The sequence below is a fragment of the Eulemur rufifrons genome, chromosome 7, assembly GCF_041146395.1.
Source record: "Eulemur rufifrons isolate Redbay chromosome 7, OSU_ERuf_1, whole genome shotgun sequence".
In the NCBI taxonomy this organism is placed as follows: Eukaryota; Metazoa; Chordata; class Mammalia; order Primates; family Lemuridae; genus Eulemur; species Eulemur rufifrons.
This window is the reverse complement of record NC_090989.1, coordinates 132053045-132066893: the sequence shown is the minus strand read 5'-3', so window position 1 is coordinate 132066893 and position 13849 is coordinate 132053045. Positions and strand designations below refer to the sequence as shown.

General features: G+C 35.9%; 1 protein-coding gene across 1 annotated transcript in view; it reads right to left on the bottom strand.

Moving 5' to 3' along the window:
* LOC138386719 (ubiquitin-conjugating enzyme E2 E2) overlaps positions 1-13849 on the bottom strand; it is a 344112-nt gene that overhangs the window by 34227 nt on the left and 296036 nt on the right. The gene's annotated exons all lie outside the window — the stretch shown is intronic.

The window sequence follows — 13849 nt, the reverse complement described above, 5'->3', positions numbered from 1 at the left end:
AGTGTTTACAGAGCTCTACATACACCATTTTTTCCCTTACAATAATGCTGCAAGATAGTCAGGGTCAAAAGTATGGTCTCCAATGCACAAATGAGGGCACTGATTTATCTAAGGTCACCAGCTAGCTGGTGAGAGAGCGAGGTCAAGGCTCCAGTTTTCCTGACAGCTTCAAAACTCAGTATAATTTGGCTCTTTTGACTTAATCCTTTTAAACATGGCAAGGTATAACCTTGCATAGTACTCATGATCTAACACAGGTGAGTCTAGCAAGCAGCATCCTAAGGTTTGCTGAAAAGATGCATGCCAGGGCTCAGAGAAGTCATGCATAAATGCAGTGAAGATAAGGGAACAGCTTAGAGCTAAACAATATAAAATGACCTCACACTTTGGATCCAGTGTTTTCACTTAAGACCTTGCCTTCCATACACAAGACAAATAAGTTTAGAACACTGAAATCAGATTATTATGCTACGTACACAATACTGTTTTAGCAGTACTGCTTACACAGAGCATAGAATTTTATAGTTAATTTATTTTCCAAACTGAGTTAAAAAAAGAAACTATTTAACTGTTTAACAGGGGAAAGAGGTCATGGCATTAAGAAGGTATGTACTGGCTGAGACTGGCAAGAACTACAACATTACTCACAGCGTTCAGCCAGACTTTCAGAGTCGACACTGTATAGCCCTTGTGAGAAATGATGGGGCCATTCTTGCCCTGGCACACCAGAAGAACCGCAGCTACCAAGGTGGCACATAAAATAAAGTGGGATATTCCAAGGCCATACTATTTGAATAGATGCTACAAGCTAAGTCACACGATTACAGGGATAACTATGAAGTTATTTTAAAATAAAAATAAATAAAAGATAATTTGGATTTCCTTCCTCTTCTTTTTTTTTTTTTTTTTGAGACAGAGTCTTGCTTTGTTGCCCCAGGTAGTGTGCCGTGGTATCATCATAGCTCACAGAAACCTCAAACTTCTGGGCACAAGCAACACTCCTGCCTCAGCCTCCTAAGTAGCTGGGACTACAGGTGTGTGCCACCACACCCAGCTAATTTTTCTATTTTTTGTACAGACGTGGTCTCACTCTTACTCAGGCTGGTCTTGAATTCCTGACCTCAAGTGATCCTCCCACCTCGGCCTCCCAGAGTGCTAGGATTACAGATGTGAGCCACTGCACCCAGCCCTTCTGTTTGTTTTTAAACATTTTACTGGGTGCAAGAAAGATTGAAAGAAGTTAAGTGGCAGAGCAGCAGGTAACTAATAAGAGAGAGAAAAGAGAAGCAGCAGCAGAAAAATCCAGAGGCCAGAAAGGGAGAGATAAGAGAAGAGACAAGCTAATGGGAAAAGGGACCAGGAGGAAGGAATAACCAAGGATATACCACAAAGTTCTGTTTTAAAGAAATAAATACGTGGTCCACTTCACTTTGCCATTGGTTCCAGTTTAGTGATTCGTAAGGAGGTGACGGTTAAACTTCTGGCTTGAAGGTGGAGTCAAATCAAAGCCTGCAATGATGATGGAGTTTGTGTACATGTACTCCAAAAACACGTATGATAGAACAATTATTTTATATTACAAACTATTAATATAAGAAGTAAAGCAAAATGCAACAGAGTCCCTGGACTAATAGAGATAGGACAAAGATGAGTAAGGAAAATTTGCAGATTGTGACAAAAAGCTAAGAAACATAGCTTTATATAACGTTCTAATATCTGTTGTGAGAAATGATGTGGATTATAGTACTATTTCTGTAACCTCTGATATGGCTCATTCTTTTTCTCTTAATTGCTTTTGCTACGAGGATTCCTGAAAGAGGCAGTGTTTAGAAAGCAGTCATGAACAAACTTCGTATGAACATAAGTAAAAGCCAGTGGTTCACAGTGATTTGGCTATTTTTTTTCTTTCTTTCTTTCTTTTCTTTTTTTTTTTTTTTGAGACAGAGTCTCACTCTGTTGCCCAGGCTAGAGTGAGTGCCGTGGCATCAGCCTAGCTCACAGCAACCTCAAACTCCTGAGCTCAAGGGATCCTCCTGTCTCAGCCTCCCGAGTAGCTGGGACTACAGGCATGCACCACCATGCCCGGCTAGTTTTTTCTATATATATTTTTAGCTGTCCATATAATTTCTTTCTATTTTTGGTAGAGATGGGGTCTCGCTCTTGCTCAGGCTGGTCTCGAACTCCTGAGCTCAAATGATCCACCCACCTCGGCCTCCCAGAGTGCTAGGATTACAGGTGTGAGCCACCTCGCCCGGCCTTTGGCTATTTCTATTTGCAGACAGAAGGAGAGAGTCTACTGCTTCACATTAGGAGTATCATTCTTCCCTTCAGTATTCACACCTGGTCCCTGAGGACATTAGACAGCTATTAACAAAGTATCAGAAATAGCTTCATTAACAAAATCTTTTAAAGATTCTTTAAAAGTCAGTATGGGCTGGGCACAGTGGCTCACGTGTGTAATCCTAGCACTTTGGGAGGCCGAGGCAGGAGGATTGCTTGAGCTCAGGAGTTTGAGACCAGCCCAGGCAATAGCAAGACCTCTGTTTCTGCTACAAAAAACAAAAACAAGAAAGTTAGTGTGTTTATCCAGGGGCCTCTTCAGCTATGGGTGGTAGTTTCAGAGGGTGGCATACTCTGAAAGGTCACTTGAAATGGGAATGTGATAGCCACATGGGGAACTGTACTGAGATAGAAAACAGCGTCTCCTGTTTAGGAAGAGAGGATCAGGGCACCGTGGCCTCTAAGCTTTGGGATTTTTCTGAGTGCAGGGTGATGAGTCAACATCCTGGAGCATGTTTAATGCTGTTAATCAAATTTTAAAATGTATTCACTTTTTAAGTTTACATAAAGTAAAATCCATGCTGTTTATAAACCAGGTACAGGTGTTTCTGACAACAGATTTCATTAGAATGATTCAGTTTACCAATAACAAGCATACTGTATTAACAGATCACTACATTACAGACGTGGACTGAAAGGGGACAGAAATCTAAATTACAAAATAAATTAAGCAACAAAGAAATTGCACCTAGAGTTTAAAAGGTAGCAAGTGTGAAGATCTAAGAGAATTATACAGACCACAGTCAGCTACTTAATAATCTCATCACTTCTAGGTATTTTAAATGGTGGAAAAGACACACCTGTGGCAAATCCCCGCCTGGGGATAATATCTGAAACCTTTCTGTTTGTGGGGAGACCAAGAGCCTACTGAACAGCTGGACAACAGACACAGGAAGAATAAGTCTTGTTGTTGGAACAAAATTGCTTAGCTAAGCCTGACACAGTTATGTCTCTCTTGAGAGAAGCTGTAAATATACTCCAATAGTGAGTGCTGGGTAGCTATGAAATGTGTTTCTTGAGCCTATCACATGCAAAAAAGTTTAATCTCTTATTTATACAACTCACTTTGCCAAACGAGTCAATTTGCAATAAAATATTGATACATATTAATATAATAATCATAACAGAAGCAGAATAATCCAAGTATTAAAAAAGCATGAATAAAACTGTAGGGGAAAAAACATGTTTAATGAGCATATACACTAATTATAAAAGGTTAATGTAGTGATTATCATTGGGCATTAAATTAGTGCAGTGCTATCTGATGGCCCAAGCAAAAAATGAACAAACAAGTAACTATAGAAAGAAAGAGGACTAATTTTAAAGAGGGACAAACTTTTAACTGGTCCTAAACTATTAAAAAAAGGGGGGGGGGGAAGCAAAAAACTGTGAGGTTATTAGAGGAATAAGAAAGACTTCTAACCTAAAACACAATTCCTGCATAATTCTTTCCTTGTCATTTAAGAAAAGTTCCTTGTACTCTAGAGTGAGGAGAATTAATCATCTGAGTTTTTCTGCCACTGTAATCTTTATTATATTTTAATTATCTTCATTAAAAATTTTTTTTAGAAGTTCATTAAAGTCTAAATGTTCTTGCCTTTTCAGATATTCTTCAAGTAAGGGAAAGAAAGTCTTTGAATCATTTCTTGGGCTAACAGTTCTGAGTAAAAGACATATTCACATGTGAGTAAAGAATAGTGTTTGTTTATACTGTGGATTTGTTTCCCTTTCCAATTTCTTATTTGTGTTTTCAGAGCCTTTCATTGAGGACTGCAGACGAGGTAGCTTTAACAGCTTTACTAAATTTCCCTACTTAGCATCAGATAACAAAGATTCAAAGATAATTTAGGGAGAAAAAGATACCTAAGATTCAGACACACTATATTACATTTTAACAGTGAGAAAGACATTGATTTTAGTGGAGGAAGACCTCAGTTTTGGGAGAGTACAGAAACTGATGATAAGTACTGATTCTAGACCATTTCTTTCTTAGTGTTTTTCCAAACAAAAAACCAAATCATTGGTGATTTCTAAGAAGGAAATCTCCTAAACAATATCTTCTAAAAAGTAAACTGACGAAAATTTTCATCATAAATTCATATACAACTTTTAAAAAATGAGATCAACTTCTAAAACAACAAATTAAAGGTTATTATTGTAGGGAGAGTAACAGACTTTGCAACAGAAAATCTGTAACAACAGCTAATCCATGTCTAGACTTACATTAATTGTAGGGCAATAAAATTGCATAGGGAAATGCTAAGGAGAAGTAGGTCAAAGTCAGGACTAAAAGTTGAGGTCAGTGTATATAAATTTACACAAAGATTATAATGAGACAAACTTAATTGACAAAGATACTTCGCTGAGTCCCACCAAATTTGAGTTTATGGAACAAAGAGCCTCAAATGAAAACTAAATACTTACCTTGAAAGATGGTTGATTTTAAAAATATTTAACTAGCAGGTATTATTTTTATGAGAAAAAACAATAAAGATATTTCCATTTTGAAAAAAAAGAAAAAGCCAGTACAGACACATTATCAAGGACTATACCTAGAACTGTCTTTGTTTCCACCTAAGATACTATCTCTTCACCATTAACATTATGAATATACACATGGCTTGAATTCCCCAAAGGCAATTCCCACATATAAATCAAAGACATCTTTGCCTAGTTACAATACTGCCACGTTAAATAATTTCTCTAGAGAATTAAACAAATAAGCAAACAAAAATCTCCCCCAAACAGTAATAGTTCACTTAAAAACTTTTACCAAATTGGACACAGACTATGAACTTTTAATAATCTCAACTTGAAGCTAACCACAAGTTGATTGTGAATCTACTGAAAAGATGCATTCTCTGCAGGCACAGAACCATTTGGAATAAGGCTGAAGTTAAAATATACTAGCCCTATTAGACCCTAACCAAGATAAAAATATACACATTCCTCAGGAAATGTACCCTCCTACAGAGGACCACGGGTGGCTGGCATTTATGTGCCTTTGCCCCAATGAAGCAGAGTTACTCATGTAGTGTCAGCTGAGCTCTTCTCTAGAGTTTTTCTTATAAAAAATATAATGCTGACATCCCAATGCTAGATAAACTATAAAAACATCTCCCCTAGGCCTCCAAACTTCCTAATTTCCCTTATATAAATTGTACTGTGCATGAACGTACTTCCATCACACTAGCCAGTATGAACAAAAGTCAGTTCCTGAAGTACATGCCTGTACACCATGTAAAAAATGAAGGTGGTTCACCTCCCCGGTATGAACAGCTGCCCCAAAAGGTACTACCTACACCAGCCTACAGGCATACAGTTAGGCATTTGTTGGCTGGTCTAGACACTTGACTATCACAAGCAATATGACTTATTTGGGAAAATGCCTGCAGATGGTAACCAGTGCTGAATTAGAGGGGGGAAAAATCCATTGTATTTTTAAGAAAAGATAAATAGAGACATTCATTATTCAAGTTTATAAATGCTTCATCTGGCAATACGTTCATCTGTAGGATACTCTTAAGCAGAAGGTTCTTCAAATATATTTAAACTATTTTGAGTTATGCTTTTTTCCCAGGAACACACATGCTGTGGAAAGAGATATGCCTGTAGTTTAAAGGAACACAGCTTATCATGTGAATTCTTCACCAATATGATGTAATGAAAAATTCAGCATCCATAATATAAGCATTAAGCTCCTGGATCTCTTAAAATAAGAACAAATATGAAGAGAAGAAAAAGAGAAAGTAGTTATTGCAGAGTTGTGTAGGAATAATTAGCCTAACATTTTAGAAAGTGTCTTTTTAAAAAAATAATTATTGTGAGTGCTGTTACTGATAGCACCTTGCCTGGGGCCAGATAATGAATGGAAAGTTGAGTTAGAAAATGAGGAGAAATAAAGATAACTGCTCAGTTGTTATGGGCTCCAGAATAAGACATTGGTAGGGTTATATTAATTCTTTAAATTTTCATGATTATGATATTTCTCCCATGATACCATATGATCTCAAATATCCAAATTGAAAAGGGAAAATGTTATTCAATCATTTGGATGTTTTGTCCACACAAGTCAATTTCGGAATAATTAGAGGAGTTTTATTATGTTGTTTCAGACTCAAATTTCCATATTAAATACTACAGTGTATTATCATAATTTCAAATATGTATTATTTTAACTATGTTGTTTAAATAATTTATCTTCATTTCTCATTAAAAACCCCTTAACTTTACTCAATGGCCTACCTCCCACAGCAACATGTGCTGTATCTTTTAGTAACATATCCTTAACTTGATCATTACTAATTTAATGTGAATAATAATTCTGATGCAGCAAACTGTTTTGAAGTTTACTATAATATCTTGTTTAAAGATGGTTGCTATGAAAATTAATGTATAATTTTATAATGTATAAAACAGTATCAGCTGGACGTGCTGGCGTGCACCTGTAATCACAGCTACTAGGGAGGCTGAAGTGGGAGGACTTCTTGAAGCCAGGAGTTTGAGACCAGCCTGGGCAACAGAGACCCTGTTTCTAAAACAAATAAACAAAAAACACACAAAAACTCCCCAATATTATCTGAGAATATTTGGCCTGTCTAATAAAAAAGTCCTTGATAACCTGTAAAGATGCCTAAACTTTACTAAATGTAGCAAGTTTTTAAGTTGGGTGAGGGACACATTCGGGTTCATTGTACCCATTTATTCCATTTTTCTGAATGTGTAAAAACCCTACTTCAGCACTTTCCTTGATAAAGCAGAGTATAGAGGCCATCTAATTTAAAGATTTTACTAATATTTTCTATGTGTACTTAAAACTATTAAGTCTTCACTCATTTAAAATTTCCTAGAATCCGTTAAAAATATAATCAGGCTGACCTTTTCTCAATTATACCGAATTGGTGAGATCTTACTGTACATGCTGTTATAGGACACACCAATCAGAATTCTAAAAAGCATGCATGGACACTTCTGTAAGAGTCAAAAAGAAACAAAAGGAATCACAGATTGCCACCCCAATGGATTCATTTTCCTGCTTTAAAGATGTGGTAGTACTTTACAGGTCAAGCAAAGTTGACAGCTATTCCCTGGGTCAAGGGTAAGAAAATGGAAGTGAGAAAAAGACACCTGAAGATGATAAATACAACATTGTGCTTTCTTCTTTACCAAATGAGAGCACTTTCTCCAAAGGTCCTTTTTGTTAAGGTAAGAAATGAGGGAGAAATTTTCAAAGGCATCTCACATTATCAGCAAATATGGTAAAGTTGAGTTTTAATCATCTTTAAAAGAATCAAACCTACCAAAGATATATATTTAAGCCATGAAAATAACAAAGTTTCTACAGGTCAGCATATCTAGACAAGAACCTGTCAAAAAATAATAAATAGCTAATGCTCTCTTTTTTTGGGAGACAAGGTCTCGCTCTGTTGCCCAGGCTAGAGTGCAATGGTGTCATCGTAGCTCACTGCAACCTTAAACTACTGGGCTCAAGTGATACTCTTGCCTCAGCTTTCCGAGTAGCCAGGCACTCACCACCATGTCCTGCTAATTTTTCTATTTTTTTTGTAGAGATGGGATCTCACTCTTTTGCCCAGGCTGGTCTCCAACTCCTGGCCTCAAGCGACCCTCTGGCCTCAGCCTCCCAGAGTGCTAGGATTACAGGTGTAATGCTCTTTTTCACCAGGGCAAATTGGATGCTCAAGAAAGAAATCAAATTGATGGTTATGGTAAATAAAGACTTGCCTACACAAAGCAGAAATACCATGGGCTACATACACGAAATTCTTGCTTTGTCATGGAGTCATCTATCTACAGAAGCCACCAATTCTTTCCTGGCAACTCTCTGAGTTAAAGAGGAATCCTTTTTACTTGTTACACAACTAGGCAATCCAAGATCTAACCCCATGATTAATAATTTCAACGTTCCTTTCTTATTCATTATTTCCTAGAAAATCATTCTTTGATAAAGTGCTATAAATAATTGGATCTCTTTGTTTGCATTATTATATACTAGTATTCCTTGTAAGATAACCATAGAGCTTATTTTTGCAGAATTGACAAAGTAGAGAAATAATCCTTTTAATATCACTTAAAGCTCGTGTTTACAAATGCATAGGTCAGGATGAGTACCTCAGAATTGCCATTTTCTGTGGTTTTTTAACCAAAGTTATGCTGGCAAAGAATCACTTCCTTGAATCTTCTTTAATTCATAAAACAGAAATGTTCTTCTCTTTATTATGTCTATTCCCTGATTTTATTTATCCCTCTCAATGAATCCTCAATTTTTCCAGAAACTCCATAGTAAGAATAGCATTATTTCCAATTTTTTGGGGGAAATAATCAATTTGGAAATTGATCTGAGTAAGCCTACAGGAAACTGTGGGGCAAAAGGGGGCAGTGTCCCAGGATTCTACAGGTAATACTGAGCTAGAACCCAAAGTCTTTAATAAAGTTTTTGGACTTTCCTCTCCCGGTACTAAAAGTATCAGGTAGATTGATTAGCAGTAGCAATTTAATGGTTACTTAAACAACAGGGGGCAAAGTATAAGAAAAAGTATAAAGTTATAAAGCCATATGTTTCTATGCATAAGGTGTCAGAAAAGTTAAATGACAATCTATTATACACTATATCCACATTTAAAAGTACTGATTAGAATGAATTTTGGAATTTAGCATATAATAATCTAAAAGAGAAGCCAATTCTTTACAAATAAAGAAAACAGCCTGAAGTTAGTTGTGCCATGTATTTCTACTTTATATGTTTCTCACTTTAAAAAAAGTCATAGGCATCAGAAGTCTTGTGTCTATGTAGTCAACTATAGTGGCTGTTCTAGAAAAAACAGTTCTTTTTTTGTTTTGTTTTTTTGCATTCCTGCTAAGATAATCTGCTCTGAAGGCAGGTAGGCTTATAATTTTTATAGGTTTACCTGAATTACATTAAAGAAATAGTTTTTTTTTTTTTTTTTTTGCCAGTTATCAAGTGTAGTAGAATGGGATATGTAGAAGGTTCACGTTATGTAAGCACTAGAATCTTATTGAAGTGTTATATGTATTAATACCTTTCATCAGTCTAACAGCTCACAAACTTGTATAAATAATCCACACAAATATAAATGTGCTGAAAAAAACTAATCCTACTGTATGGTCCCCACCCACCAGCTGCCACTATCAATTATAAAATTTTCATATTTAGTAACATGGTTTATTATCTAATCATAACTAGACCAAAGACAAGCAATTAACAATCAAAGCTAAGGTATCAGAGACAATCTATGGATAAGGATTGTATTAGTTGTTTAACAAACAGGCCTTAAGTGATCTAAAACAAAAAGCTGTGATTTTGGAGAATGAGGAAGGGAACCATTCTCCCAACCTTTTATAGATCACAATAAAAAAAGCCACTGGGAGCAAATTCCTCTTTTCTTTTGCTCAGTCCATTTGAGAATAAAGCTCTTACCAATGAAGCTGCAGCTGAGCTCACACTCAGCTTAATCACTATATAAGGCTGAAGGTTAATTAGCTGCCATTCTTAGCTCGATTTGTTGTTCTAATAAAGATTTGCATAAATCTAAGACTGGGGTAACTGATACTTGATTTTTATTTGAAAGGTAATGTGGAGAGAGGGAGCAGCTTATCCATCCTGAGTGTTAATGTTTGTGGGTATGCTTAGAGCCATTTTTATTTGACGTGATCTGTATAGTTCTGCCTGTTTGAAGACTGGCAGACAAAGACTTCATAGTTGCTTATGAATGCAGGCCCCTGCTGGCCCATGCTGTACCACAAGGCAGCCTATGTCTGAAGGCAGATGATAGAGAAATGAAATACACAAGCCAGGGTCAGAGCCCAAATGATTCCCTCCCAGAACAAAAGAGGGCCAAATAACACACTTTTTACAGATTACATTAAGTCTTCACTTAAAGTGATCAATAGGTTCTTAGAAACCGTGACTTGAACTTTACCATAGGCTAACATAAACCAGAGTTAAGATCCTATGGCATTTCACTTAAAGGTGCAATTCCAAGGATGTACTATATACTGCTGGTATGTCTGATCTTTGGCATTAAAAAAAAAAATGTTATTATGAAAAATTTCAAACATATTCCAAAAATGTAATAGTATAACGAACTTCCCCCATGTACTCATCACTCAGAACCAACAATTGTTAACAGTCAATCTTGATATCTTCCATATCCCGACCCACCTCCAATCTTTCTGGATTATTTTGAAGCAAATTCCATATATCAAAGAATTTTATTTGCAAATAATTCAGTATGTATCTCTAAAAGGTAAGAATATGTAAAAAATTCATAATCACAATTCTATTATGTCTAAATATTTCTGACAATAATTTCTCAGTATCATATGCTTTATTTTCAAATTTCCAACTGTCTCATAAGAGTTATATATTTTGGGAGATTTTTTTTTTAAAATAATACAGCATCAGAATTGTGTATACAATGAAACAAGCTCATAACACATTGAAAAGTAACACTAGTAGAGTAGAAAAGTAGAATTAAGATTAGTAAAATAATGCCAGATGATATGCAGATTTATATACCACTCAGAAAAAGAAGGGGAAAAAGGTTAGAAATATTTCTAGACTTTGCTCTGTGAATAAAGCATCAGGTATAGAAAAACTGTTGATACTGTTTTATCTCAAAATTGTCAGTATTCTCAGGACAGCTGATTTTGTATGAGGTAAGATATTCATCACTTATAGGTCTGAAGACCATAACATAAGCACATTTGAAATAATATTTAAAGAAACAGATTTCATACAAGTATTATAAAACATTTAAGAGTTTTTAGAAAAGCCAACAAAATAGCAAAAACAAACTTCAAAAGATGAAACCAAAGAGAACAGAACTTAAATTTTATATATGCTGAATAATTAACTTGAGAAGAGAGTATTTACAAACAAGAGTATTCCATGAATATGGAAATTTAGTTCTTTAATAGTATTCTCAATTTTGGCAATTTATGAATTAAATCATGTTTGCCCAGCAGGACTAAACTCAGAGATTCTGGGAGGTTGCAGCTGACCTTTAGGACTTATTACCCTCTACTCCTCTCTGCTGGTACTCTGTTTCTGACTGTGTGTCACAGCTAGACTCTGCAGTCAGGTACTATGATAAATAATATTGCTCTATCAGGCTTAATAAACACCGCTATGGGGCAGTGGCCTAAGAAGACCAGCAGTTAGATCTACCTAGATCACTGTATTAGAAACAGAAGTGATTATCACTGGTATATCCACCAACTAGCTGATACTGTGTGGACATTTGGCACCTAAGAGATAATTCTTCTCAAGAGAGAATATAATAGACAGTACTAAGGATTAGGCTTTTTAATTTTTCTTTCTTTTCTTGTCTTTCTCTCTCTCTCTCCTTCCTCCCCTCTTTCCCTCCCTCTCTCCCTCGCTGCCTTCCTTCCTGTCTCACTCTGTCACTTTGAGTAGAGTGCAGTGGTGTCATCATAGCTCATTGCAACCTCAAACTCCTGGGCTCAAGGGATCCTCCTGCCTCAGCCTCCTGAGTAGCTGGGACTACAGGCCTGCACCACCAGGCTCAGCTAATTATTTTTTTCTATTTTTTGTAGAGATGGGATCCCACTATGTTTCTCAGGCTGGTCTTGAACTCCTGGCCGCATGTTATCCTCCTGCCTCGGCCTCCCAAAGTGCTAGGATTATAGGCATGAGCCACTGTGCCCAGTCAATGAAGTTGGTTTGTAAATCCACATCTGCTGTCTACAAATATTAGACTGATAAGGATATGGAGCCCCACCCCCAAAAAATAACATTTGTTTTTGAATATATCAAAAATTACCGGAAGTGACAGATGTAAATTATAGGAATATGAAAAAGATAAAATCAGTTTATATAGGGATAAGAGTGAGAAAGCATTTTTAACATTGGTTAAATCCATGTTATTATACAAGGCCTACTTTTGAGCTGAAAGCATTTCTGGTATAAAAACAGCTCTATAGATTCAGTATAGGAAAATCTTATTTATTTATATTTCATCAAACTTATACCTGTGATAATTTGGAGACAGTTTAGAGTGAAATTTAACTTAATTCTAAGGGGAAAAAAATCTGGGATTGAAATGTACCAGATAACCATATGAAATAAATCCACTAAACAAAAGAATGGACATTTTGACTTTAGACAAACAACTCTATTTAAGACTCTGGAAGTGTCATTATTCATAAAAATAAGGTGCCAAGTAGGAAATCTTTTTTTTTTTTCCCCCCCTGAGACAGGGTCTCACTCTGTTGCCCAGGCTAGAGTGCAGTGGTGTCATCATAGCTCATTGCAACCTCAAACTCCTGGGCTCAAGTTCCTATCTCAGCCTCCCAAGTAGCTGGGACTACAGGCATGTGCCACTGCGCCTGACTAATTTTTCTAATTTTTGTAGAGATGGGGGGTCTCACTCTTGCTTGGGCTGGTCTCAAACTCCTGGCCTCAAAGCAATCCTCCTGCCTCAGCCTCCTAAAGTGTTAGGATTACAGGTTTGAGCCACCCAGTCCAGCCACGAAACCTTTTTATGTGTGTTAAAGTGTGATAAACTAAATGTTAGTACGTATTTTACAAATACTATTCTATTCTCATATCAGGCAGGCTGTCTCTGGTCTTGAGGGACATTATTATTTTTAGGCTTATTTTTACTATCAATAGCATTATTTTCAAAATCTATTTCTTTTTCTTATGTAATTTTGCATTAGTTAGGAATGATTTTTAATTTTTACAAAACGCATCTGTAATTTCTGAGACACAGCAAAAGAAAACTACTTCACTGAACAGAAATATTTTTGATTGCAGAGGGCTTTAGCAGGATAAATCTATTCCTTTAAGCGGGGATATCTGTACAGAGAACAGACTCTTACATACAGTTTTATTCAGGGTAACAGGCCCCATTTCAGCTGACTGGAAAGCAAGGCAGGCCAGGCTCCAAATCATCACACAAAAAAAATGCCTTCTTGGGACATTACCTCCAAATGAGGTTATACATAATCAGAGACAAATGGGACTGAAATAGGGATAACAGGATTAAAAGAACAAAATCACCTTTAAATTAATGTAACATTACTGAACTTTCCTATGGAGGGGGTGAAGTATGAATTAATTTAAAAATATTTTATAATTATCTTGCACAATTATTTTCTTTTCTCTTTGGCATTAAAACATTAGTTTGTTACTTTAAAATATTTTAGATACATTATAGTTTTATAAAATTCTGTTTTTACATTTCTTCATTAAAAAAGGTTTTATTACTGAAAAATAGAACACATACAAAAGTAGAAAAGATTATAATGTCTTCATGTTTTATAAACCAGCCAGGAGCCAAAGGAACTCCAATTCATACTTGTCATTTCTCTTTTGTCTAAAATTTTACTTATCTAGTCAACAGAGCTTATTCCTGAGCATGAAAAATAGACTCTCATACAATGTTAAAGCTATTAAGTACTTAAGGAAGAATGTTCCCATTGAGGACATCATTGAAAACCCTAT